At 47.5% G+C, this 11,121-nt stretch overlaps 1 long non-coding RNA gene across 1 annotated transcript; it reads right to left on the bottom strand.

Annotated features, from left to right (window-relative positions):
- Nucleotides 1–5,272: 5,272 nt before the first annotated feature.
- Nucleotides 5,273–10,662, bottom strand: LOC125940174 (uncharacterized). Its single transcript, XR_007463407.1, has 2 exons — nt 10,468–10,662; nt 5,273–5,406 (listed from the first exon to the last, which is right to left on the bottom strand). It is a non-coding gene; the product is annotated as an uncharacterized LOC125940174 (long non-coding RNA).
- Nucleotides 10,663–11,121: the final 459 nt, after the last annotated feature.

The following is an 11,121-nucleotide window of genomic DNA, read 5'->3' as shown; positions in this document are numbered from 1 at the left end:
TCAGCCTATAGATATACCCAGTGAGCCATTTTTCCGCGTCGGCCTGGACCTCCTTGGCTCATTTCCTACCTCATCCTCGGGCAACAAGTGGGTGGCTGTTGCGACGGACTATACCACGCGTTATGCCATAACGCGGGCCCTCCCTACAAGCTGCGCAACTGATGTGGCTGATTTTCTCCTCCATGAAGTCATCCTACACCATGGTGCCCCACGTCAGCTACTCACCGATAGAGGCCCCTGTTTTCTTTCTAAGGTTGTCGACGACCTTCTTCGTTCTTGCTCCACGTCCCCCAAGTACACGACGGATTACCACCCACAGACAAACGGACTTACCGAGCGTCTCAACCGTACACTTACGGACATGCTCTCCATGTACGTGTGTGATGATCACTGGGATTGGGACTGCACCTTACCTTTCGTGACGTTTGCATACAATTCGTCGCGTCACGATATTACTGGTTATTCCCCGTTCTATCTACTATATGGCCGTCACCCTCTCCTGCCTCTTGACTCACTGCTCCCTTCTGACGCCACCACTACCACGTTCTATGCTCACGACGCCATTGTTCGCGCGGCCGCTGCACGTCGTATTGCCCGTGACTGTCTTCTGGCATCTCAGACTATCCAGAAGCACCGTTACGACTGTCATCGTCGGGACGCTCATTTCAGCCCTGGGTCCCTTGTTCTGCTTTGGGTACCCTCCCGTCGCGTCGGCCTTTGCGAAAAACTGCTGCCACGATACGTCGGGCCATACCGAGTTCTTCGCCAAGTCACCAGCCTCACATATGAGATCTCACCTGTGCATTCAAAGTCTTCTACCACCCCAGGAACTGATATCGTGCACGTTTCGCGACTAAAGCCCTATAACTCGCACGCTGATTCGACACCCTAAGAAGCATCGAGACGATGCTTCTGCCGCCGGGGGGTTCATGTCACGTACGAGTTTGTACTGCTGTGGACAAAATGACGTTGGTTGGGGAAGAAGAGGCTGAAGTGTCTCGGAGCTCGGTAGATGGTGTCACCCTGGCCACAGAGCTACAACCCTCTGTATATATTGTAAATACATATATTTTCTTCCCGTAACAATATGGCCACGGCATGTGTTCATCGCTGCGACTAACGTTGAAGCGTCCCCGACCATGCGTCCCACCCTGGTGCCCACCTTGAAGTTTTGTACTTGACGTAATTAGCAGCTAAGTTCCAAGAGAAGGGTAAAATTCTTCCATTATGTTATGAGGTTCCTTGATATCAATTTATGAGGATCGTAAATATACTTTCGCGGTCGACTGTCGCCGCAACCGCCGCCGCCATCGCCGCCGCCATCGCCGCCGCCGCGTAACGTCCGCGACGGAACACCTGTTCTTGTTGTTTTTCTTTCTGCGCGCGCCGCTCATTTCCCTCTCTACCCGCTTGTCGTCCCGAGAAGGTCAGATGTTTTTTTTTTTTTTTTTTTTTGTACCACTTAAGGAGACGCTGAGATTTTTTCAAGGCCATCGCGCAATCGTCGTTCGTGGCCATCGGCCCATGAATCTCTTCTTTATCGATTTGCAGAAAGGCGTTTGAAGTGAAAATAGGCTATTTCAGAAATACTCTACCGCAAAATGTGCTTCAATGCCCTGAGCAAAAGGCGGTCTTATTGGTAATCAAACACGGCCTTCGCTGCGTCCTCGTTCCTTCTTGAATGTTGCCCTGCGAAGGCTATGGCAGAGTGGGACATGGTCACGACGCTCCGCCTTCTAAATGTCACCGTGGAACGCAGTTCAAATTTCATTTTCTATGCTAATGTAGACGCCACTGTTTCCGATTTCGGTGCCTACGACGTTCCAAACGTGAGCCAAACGCAGTTGTCCTCAGCGAGCCACAGTGCTCATCCCCAGTGGACATCCGGCGGCACCCCGTGGAGGTCGCGGTATCTACGCTGCAGTAGCCGACCGCAGCTACCAATAGCAGTCGCAGATTGGAATCCCCTTTAATACGAAATAAAGCATCCAGAAGAGAGTGAGGAGCAGGTTTCCGTTAGAAAAGAAAGCGTTTGAGAAAAAGGTGACTTCGCGCTCCGCTTGCATGCTCCACGCAGCGCGTACAACACCAAAACTTGTCTGAGATGTTCACATCAGCGTAGGCTACCCCTGGACGGTGTTATTTCAACAGAGCCCCTTAAGGCTATTGCCTTATTAAAAATTGGAGGACGGTTAACCTTCCCCTTTAAGAGTGGAACGCTATAACGTTGTCAGACCTCGTCCGCATCGCATTTTTCTTTATGAGTAGGCTTAACTGAAACACAGAACGTGGGAAAGCCAGCTTACAAAGACCAAGCTTACACCGATCCCCTTAAAGTGGGCTTCACTTTTAAACTGAAATAGATTGCTAGGAAGACGTTCTTATGGGGCAATATAAGTCGTCTTATATACAAATGTGAAGGCCCTAGCACCTTCTTTCGTTATTTTATTAATGTTTTTGCTATTGCTCCGACGCGCTCGCGTGTCTAAAACGTATTAAGTAGGCTATGTCCCGATTTGACCTGCCGAGCATGCGAGCGCCATCTGGATATGATTTTCGCGAGTGTCTACTCGAGTGCGCCGCTGTTGGTATTGCAGAAATGCTGAGAATGGGTTTGTGTTTGAGTTTCCTCGCAACAGATTTATGTTTTCTCGTACATCCAAATTACAATCCGACGCCACCATGTCTGTACGTTGTGGTTATGTCGTACTTTACTATTTTCTGACGGATTTCACTGTGAGAAATTCAATTTTTGTTCACTAACACCTTGCGCTACGCGGTGGGCCTGCGCGGTCGGGGTTGTTCGGGAAGATTTTCTCCGCCACGGACGCTAACACCCATGCCGACACCAACACCGGCGCCAACGCCGACGCCAGATTTTCTGCGACGCGGGGCCCTAACGCTATCGGCTTAATATTTTAACGGGGTAGCGTTAAGGACACCATGTCGCAGGAAATCCGGCATTGGTGTCCAGCGCCGGCATTCCCGTGGGCGAAAATTAGGGTATATATTGAGGTATAAGTATATAGCACGCCTTGCTTTATGACATGCTGTATATGCGGGATTTATTGCCACACCATTCTGTTACTAAGGTTACTCATACCTTGTCTGACATTCTTGACAAAGTTATGCCTCAGAATTTTGAGAATGACAGCCCACAAACAAATGTCACCAAACATAGCTCCGACAGCACATGCCTCTTATGTTAAACCTTCTCCAATTGAAAGAATTAAAAAAGGGAAACATTAGGAGAAACCTGAAAATGATGTCATTTTTGACGCGGCTGTGCACTACCTCCGGGATCTGCTCAAGCAAGAGGCCGCGTTTCTACCAGAAAGCTTGCCTTCGTGCATAGCATTTGCCGCCAGCCTGTCCTGGTAAACATAATGGTTACATAAGCTGCAGTTGCCGGGAAACGTGAGGAACAGTCAGGCATCTTCGAAAGCTATCGCGTTCCACTCGTAAAGGCGAAGCTTAAGCGTCCTCAAATGTTTCCTGCATAGGCAATGACTATAATTTTCTCTGAAAAAGAAATTTAGCATAAGAAGTTTTTGTAATGCGACACCTGGTGTATATATTTGGTATCAGTACCACAGTAGAGGAAAAACGTGGTCTTATTTTTTTTTTGTCTTTATCATTTTTGACTATGTGAAGCGTATCACTTTTGACTATTGCATTGGTTAGTGGCGCTTCCAGCTCTACAACAGCAATAACCACGGATTTCTTCTTTCCTACCTAGGTTAGCATTGGAAACCTGCCTGGCTGGCCGTTTAAAGGCCATCATGTTCAATACGAGGGGATGTTATTAGTAGTGATTAATTTAGCAGTCTTGATTCCTCTTATACGACGGATAAACGCAATACAGTACGAGTTCTCGACCGGCACTGCGGTAAGTACAACTGGCTCCAACGTCTTCTTCGCATTCGTCATTCACAGCACTAGCTATGCTATGCTGTGAATAAGATATGCTAATGTGTGTAAGATATGCTATGCCCACATTAGTACCAGTAATAGTTTTACTTATCAAAGAGAAAGTTTCAATGCCGTAATGACAAATTTAGGTATTGCCTTCACCAAATATCATGCTCAAGCGATCCATATATTTGAATGCATAGCACAGGGAGGCATTTGAGTGCAAAAATGGCGGTTGTGCAATCTTGGCCAGGTGATCCTCCAACGTTAATATATACTGTATATGGTTATGTACAACCAGCACTGAAGATACTTTTGCTGTGATGCTGTTGTAAGGGACGACAAGACATCAAACGTATCAAACATTTCAGGGGAATTGTATTTGCATCCTGTATAAGAGTACAGCCTATAAATATTACATCCTGTACAGCCTATGAGAATTTAGAGGGTTAAGTAGAATGCTCGGCAAGAAAACGGCAAGCAAAAGTTGTTGGAAGTGTTTTCAATGCCAGGCACGGCTATTATTGCTATGCCCTTCATTTTATTGTGACAACATTTTTGCGCAATTTTCTGGCGGCGGCGTCGCCATAATGTTCCGAAAAAGGCCCAAGTGCGATATGGGCGCGGACGCGCCGTATCCTGCAGGTGCAAGGGCAAGCATGCCAGTCTGGTCCGAAAAGTACGGTTGCGTGATTCGGCGGCGTCTTCTCGGCGCGTGATAAGGGGAAAGGCGGGAAGGGTGCGCGCCAACTTTTCGCTCGTGCAAAGATGGGGGAGGGGGGGGGGGCGTGTGCGAAACGTTGGACTTGGGGAGAGGATAATCGTATAGGCGAACGTCTTCGCTCAGACTCTGGCAGCTGCTCCGCATCGCTCAAGTGTTCGCGGCCGCATGCGCCTTATCATGCAGGTGGCCGCGGCTGCGTTTGAAGGCTAGCAGACCCGAGATTGTTGATGGCTTCGTGTGCGCTGCACTCTCGCGAGCCTGGTTCGCGTTGTAGCGTGAGACGGCATGAAGGGAAATTCGCTCGCCGCTGCTCCCGCTGTTCATCAGACCAGCGTCATAGAGAAAGGAATTCAACAAGAGGGGGCACTCCCATAGGGCCCAGCGGCCGAATTGACTGCAGCGTGCCAAGCGGTCGGTGTCAATCACTTACATCACTTCCGGTTTCGGTTTTGGGCGCGCCTATTTTGAACGCAAGCTAGCACGCCGGCTGCGCCCCTCCCCCCCCCCCCCCCCCCTCCTGTTTTTTTGCTCTTCGTGCAGGATCGGTTTATTATTTAGTAAAAATGATTGCGAACGATCCCGTAAAGTCCCATCGAATCTGTGCCACGTGAAATTTCACAAAGTAGACGCAAGACCTTTTGTGCAATTAGGAAATATTTATTTTGCTCTATATAAAAGCTCGTTCCGCGCTTTTTGTGCGTTCATCCAACGTTGTGACACCAGCAAGTAAGGCAGTAGTTCCTGTATGAAGCTCCACCGGACGGCACCAGCTGAAAAAAAAGTAAATTACAAGCATGTTACATTTGCAAGCACGTAACAGCATGTTACAAGCAAGAGTCATTTTGGTATTTAGACATAAGAATACTGCGTGTAGAGGCGAAACGTACGAAAGCGGTGAATGGGCGGCATTAAAAAATGTCACAGTTTCGCCCTAAGGGCGAAGCAATGAATGCGATAGCAACACAGCAATGTCATACGAAGTAAGGTGAGCGGCTTTGGTAGCAATATCATCATCATCATCATCATCATCAGCCTATATTTATGTCCACTGCAGGACGAAGGCCTCTCCCTGCGATCTCCAATTACCCCTGCCTTGCGCTAGCGTATTCCAACTTGCGCCTGCGAATTTCCTAACCTCATCATCCCACCTGACTTTCTGCCGTCCTCGACTGCGCTTCCCTTCTCTTGGTATCCATTCTGTAACCCTAATGGTCCACCGGTTATCCATCCTACGCATTACATGGCCTGCCCAGCTCCATTTCTTCCGCTTAATGTCAACTAGAATATCGTCTACCCCCGTTTGTTCTCTGATCCACACCGCTCTCTTCCTGTCTCTTAACGTTACTCCTAAGATTTTTCGTTCCATTGCTCTTTGTGCGGTCCTTAACTTGTTCTCGAGCTTCTTTGTTAACCTCCAAGTTTCTGCCCCGTATGTTAGCACCGGTAGAATGCAATGATTGTACACTTTTCTTTTCAACGACAGTGGTAAGCTCCCAGTCAGGATTTGGCAATGCCTGCCGTATGCACTCCAACCTAATTTTATTCTTCTGTAAATTTCTTTCTCATGATCAGGGTCCCCTGTGAGTAATTGACCTAGATAAACATATTCCTTTACAGATTCTAGAGGCTGACTGGCGATCCTGAATTCTTGTTCGCTTGCCAGGCTATTGAACATTATCTTTGTCTTCTGCATATTCATCTTCAACCCAATTCTTGCACTTTCTCGATGAAGGTCCTCAATCATTTGTTGTAATTCCTCTCCATTGTTGCTCAATAGGACAATGTCATCTGCAAACCGAAGGTTGTTGAGATATTCGCCATCGATCCTCACTCCTAATTCTTCCCAGTCTAAGAGCTTGAATACTTCTTCTAAGCATGCAGTGAATAGCATTGGAGAGATTGTGTCTCCTTGCCTGACCCCTTTCTTGATAGGTATCTTTCTACTTTTCTTGTGGAGAACCAAGGTAGCTGTGGAATCCTTGTAGATATTTGCCAAGATATTCACGTATGCCTCCTCCACTCCTTGATTACGCAATGCCTCTATGACTGCTGATATCTCTACTGAATCGAATGCCTTTTCATAATCTATGAAAGCCATATAGAGAGGTTGATTGTACTCCGCAGATTTCTCGATTACCTGATTGATGGCATGGATATGGTCCATCGTAGAATATCCCTTCCTGAAGCCAGCCTGTTCTCTTGGTTGACTGAAGTCAAGTGTTGTCCTGATTCTATTGGAAATTATCTTGGTGAATATTTTATACAATACTGAAAGCAAGCTAACGGGTCTGTAATTCTTCAATTCTTTAACGTCTCCCTTCTTATGGATAAGTATAATGTTGGCGTTCTTCCAGCTCTCTGGTACACTTGAAGTTGTGAGGCATTTCGTATAAAGGGCCGCAAGCTTTTCAAGCATGATATCTCCTCCATCTTTGATTAAATCTACTGTTATTCCATCTTCTCCAGGCGCTTTTCCCCTGGTCATGTCTTTCAAGGCCCTTCTAACTTCATCGCTAGTTATAGAAGGAGCTTCTGTATCCGGTTCATCACTATTTCGAATGGAAGAAGCTTGGTTGTTTTGGCTACTGTACAGGTCAGTATAGAATTCTTCTGCTGCTTTTACTATGTCATCGAAATTGCTGATGATATTACTATGCTTATCTTTCAGTGCATACATCTTGCCTTGTCCTATGCCTAGTTTTCTTCTTACTGATTTCATGCTGCGTCCATATTTTACGGCTTCCTCAATTTTTCCCACGTTATAATTTCGAATATCCCTTACTTTCTTCTTGTTGATCAGTTTTGACAGTTCAGCGAATTCTATCTGATCTCTTGAGTTGGACACTTTCATGTTTTGTCGTTTCTTTATTAGGTCCTTTGTTTCTTGGGAGAGCTTCCCTACAGGTTGCTTTGGTGCTTTACCTCCCACTTCAATTGCTGCTTCTGAGATCAGCCTAGTTACGGTTTCGTTCATTATCTCTATGTTATCTTCATCTTCCTGTTCTAAAGCTGCATATTTGTTTGCGAGCACCAGCCTGAATTGGTCTGCTTTTACCCTTACTGCCTCTAGGTTGGCCTGTTTCCTCTTGACTAATTTCACTCTCTCTCTCTTCAAATTGAGAGAAATCCTAGACCTCACTAACCTATGGTCACTGCACTTAACCTTACCTAACACTTCTACATCCTGCACTATGCTTGGATCGGCAGAGAGTATGAAATCTATTTCATTCCTTGTTTCTCCATTAGGGCTTTTCCAGGTCCACTTTCTGTTGCTGCGTTTCCTGAAGAAGGTATTCATTATTCGGAGCCTATTCCTTTCCGCGAATTCTACTAACATCTCTCCTCTTGCATTCCTAGAATCGATGCCGTAGTTGCCAATGGCTTGCTCACCAAACTGCTTTTTCCCCACTTTTGCATTGAAGTCGCCCATGACTAAAGTATACTGAGTTCGCACCTTTCTCATTGCTAGTTCAACATCTTCATAAAACTGTTCAATTTCTTCATCATCGTGACTAGAGGTTGGTGCATAGGCTTGTACTACCTTCATTTTGTACCTCCTATTCAGCTTTATTACGACGACTGCTACCCTTTCATTAATGCTGTAGAATTCGTCAATGTTGCCCGCTACGTTGTTATGCACTAGAAATCCTACCCCGGATTCTTTCTTATCTGGAAGACCTCTGTAGCAGAGGACGTGGCCGTTAGTCAGTACTGTGTAAGACTCACCAGTTCTTCTAACCTCACTAAGGCCAATAATATCCCAGGAAATGCCTGATAATTCTTCAAATAGTCCTGCTAAGCTAGCCTCACTCGAGAGGGTGCGCGTGTTGAACGTTGCCAGGTTCAGTTTCCATTGGCGGCCTGCCTTGACCCAGAGATTCTTAGCACCCTCTGCCGCGTAGCAGGTCTGACCGCCGCCTTGGTCAGGTGCTCCGCAGCCACTGGGAACTGAGGGCCATGGGTTAATTGTCGGAGTCATGAGGGAGGTAGTGGCCGAATACTGCACCAGGGAGGCCAATTCCTGTTCTGGTGAGGGAGTGACTTTGATGAAGCTTAGTGGGCCTGCCTAGTTTGGTTGCACCTGAACTAGTATAGCCCCACTAGCTCTCGGCAATATGTATTTTTTTTTCTTTGCCGGTGTCAGGCACCACTCCATGCCTGAAAATGTAGTGGAATGGACCAGGATTCGAACTTACGACCTTCAGATTTGAAGTCGGGTGTTCTACCTCTACTCCACGCCACCACTTTGGTAGCAATATGAATTGTAGTAAACATGAGTTTTAGCGATTAAGTAAGCAGGTGTGCTGCGGCGGAAGTAGACCGACATGAAGAGAGACTCGATGACCACGAGAAGGCACGTGTGAAACGGTGGTGTTGATGAGAAGCGCTGCCCGTGGGCAGCGCGTGCGAAGGGACACACCTGTAGCGCTGCACTGCCGATCCGGGCAGCATTGCATGTGTAGCGTGCGTTGGAAAATGTGGCCCGACTATTACTAACTGTGGTGTGAGCGCACACAAACAAACATGAATAGATCACACTGGATGACTGCAGACAACGACTGTCAAAACGCTGGCAGTAAGCGCATATACGCCGAAGCGGGCGAAGGTACGTGCGGTCTATCGCTTCAACGGAAACTGAGCGGCGAATGCACAGCGCATAAAGGTCAGAGCCGTGTGGAGATAAGAGACGGTGCGAGCGAGCGACGAGCGCGGTTGTTGGCAGAGTAGAAATGCGCCACCCCCGCTCCCTCCGGCGCTCGCTTCCCGCTTCCTTGCTTGCGCGTGGAAGATTGCGTGCGTTCGCTCTCCGTGACAGCATGCGTCCCTGCACGCTTCCGCTCGGGCATACAGCGCGCGGCGAAGATTTTATCTATACGGAACCTCACGGCGACGGCGATGACGACGGCGACGCCGACGGCAGAAATCCGGTGGAAGTGTCCATATAATTGCTATCGCAATAAAACAAAAGCAATTCGCTTTTACATACATGGCGTCGAAAATACCCGACTCATCCCAAACATATATGAAAACATCTGATTTCCAAGCGTTCCCCCATTTCCGGGCATTATTTCCTGCACTTTGGCAGCACAAATACACGAGCGACTTCGTGTTTCCAAAACTTGGCCTCGGGCGACGCGACGGTACGCTACATACATAGAGACGGACGCAACAGGCACTCAAGACAAATGCGTGGGCGCAATGTCTTTTTTCAGTCCTTTAGAAGACGTAATTTTCGAATTACAAGTTTCTGATATGTTCGTCGTTCGCGCGTTCTGCCGGCGCCAGCAGCACACCCCATGTTATCACTCTTGGCAATCGCCCATCGCGTTTTCAACAGGCGTGAGTACCGAAAGAAGGTATATGTTGTTGCGGAGCCACAAAGAACGTCACAGACTTGTCCCTCTAAGATTCATTACACGCCAAACCAACTTTATCACCACAGCCGAGCTGCTCATCGCTAACTGCGTCACAGCGCGCTGTGCGGCCAGCGTGCCTCAAAAGTACCCCAGAAAGTAACGCAATTACTTTTCAGTAATGTCTGGCGTCAGAGAAAGCGGCACAAACTTCTCCTAGCAAGATGCACTAGACTACACACCCTGGCTGAGTTATCGCTAACTGCGACACGGCGCCCTGTGCGGCCCGTGTGGCTCAAAAACCGAAATAAGTTACAATAGTCCCATAGGAAGCGTCGGAAACATGTCTCAGCACGATTCATTAACTCAAATTAACTGCGCCAGGATGGCCGAGCTGTTTTTCGCTAACTGCGTCTTAAGTCTCGGTCCATGCCGTAAGCCTAATTGCGTCGTAGACTGTGAAACAAGATTTCTCACCTTGCCGTATAGTCCAATAGTGCAGTGGTGTCTTGTCTCAGTGCAGAAGGAACGCAAGAATACGCCGAAAGCCCAATAAACCAGGTTACATTTAAAAAAGAAAAAAAGAAGGAGACAGACGGGTCGCCGCGCGCGAGCGCTCAAACGCGCGCGCAGCCATCCTCGCTGGCTTCGGGGGAGTGTCTGGCGCATAACGCATGTATCTGGCGCGTCATTGACCTGTGGCTAAGTAAGGCAAGGAAAATAAGTCGCAAAGCTTAAGTTCATTTATACGCAAAACGTTTTTGTTTTCGCGGCAAAGAATTAAAAAAATAAATCAATGCCTGTTAACTTAAGTTCACTTTCTTTTTTTTTCGATGCTCGCGGCAGCTAACGTTCGGTGTCAAAAGTATAGCGTGACGTATGGTGACGTGTTTCCTGTTGCCAGTTTTTGCCGAGTGTCCCCTCTTGTTGAATTTCTTTCTCTATGCCAGCGTTTTGATAGCGAGAGTCCGCGGTCATCGAGAGAGATTTGTACATGTTTGCCTGTGCAAGCGTGACACCGTGCTTGTTAGTAAGCGAATGTTTACAGCACTTCACACATATAATAAAACTACTAACCTTACTGTGTACAGCTGTCTAAAAGTTTGCTTTTCCAATCAATGCTTTGCCTTT

The sequence above is a fragment of the Dermacentor silvarum genome, chromosome 9 (assembly GCF_013339745.2).
Source record: "Dermacentor silvarum isolate Dsil-2018 chromosome 9, BIME_Dsil_1.4, whole genome shotgun sequence".
NCBI classification, from domain to species: Eukaryota; Metazoa; Arthropoda; class Arachnida; order Ixodida; family Ixodidae; genus Dermacentor; species Dermacentor silvarum.
The sequence above is the reverse complement of the archived record's forward strand: the minus strand, read 5'-3'. Positions and strand labels throughout refer to the sequence as shown.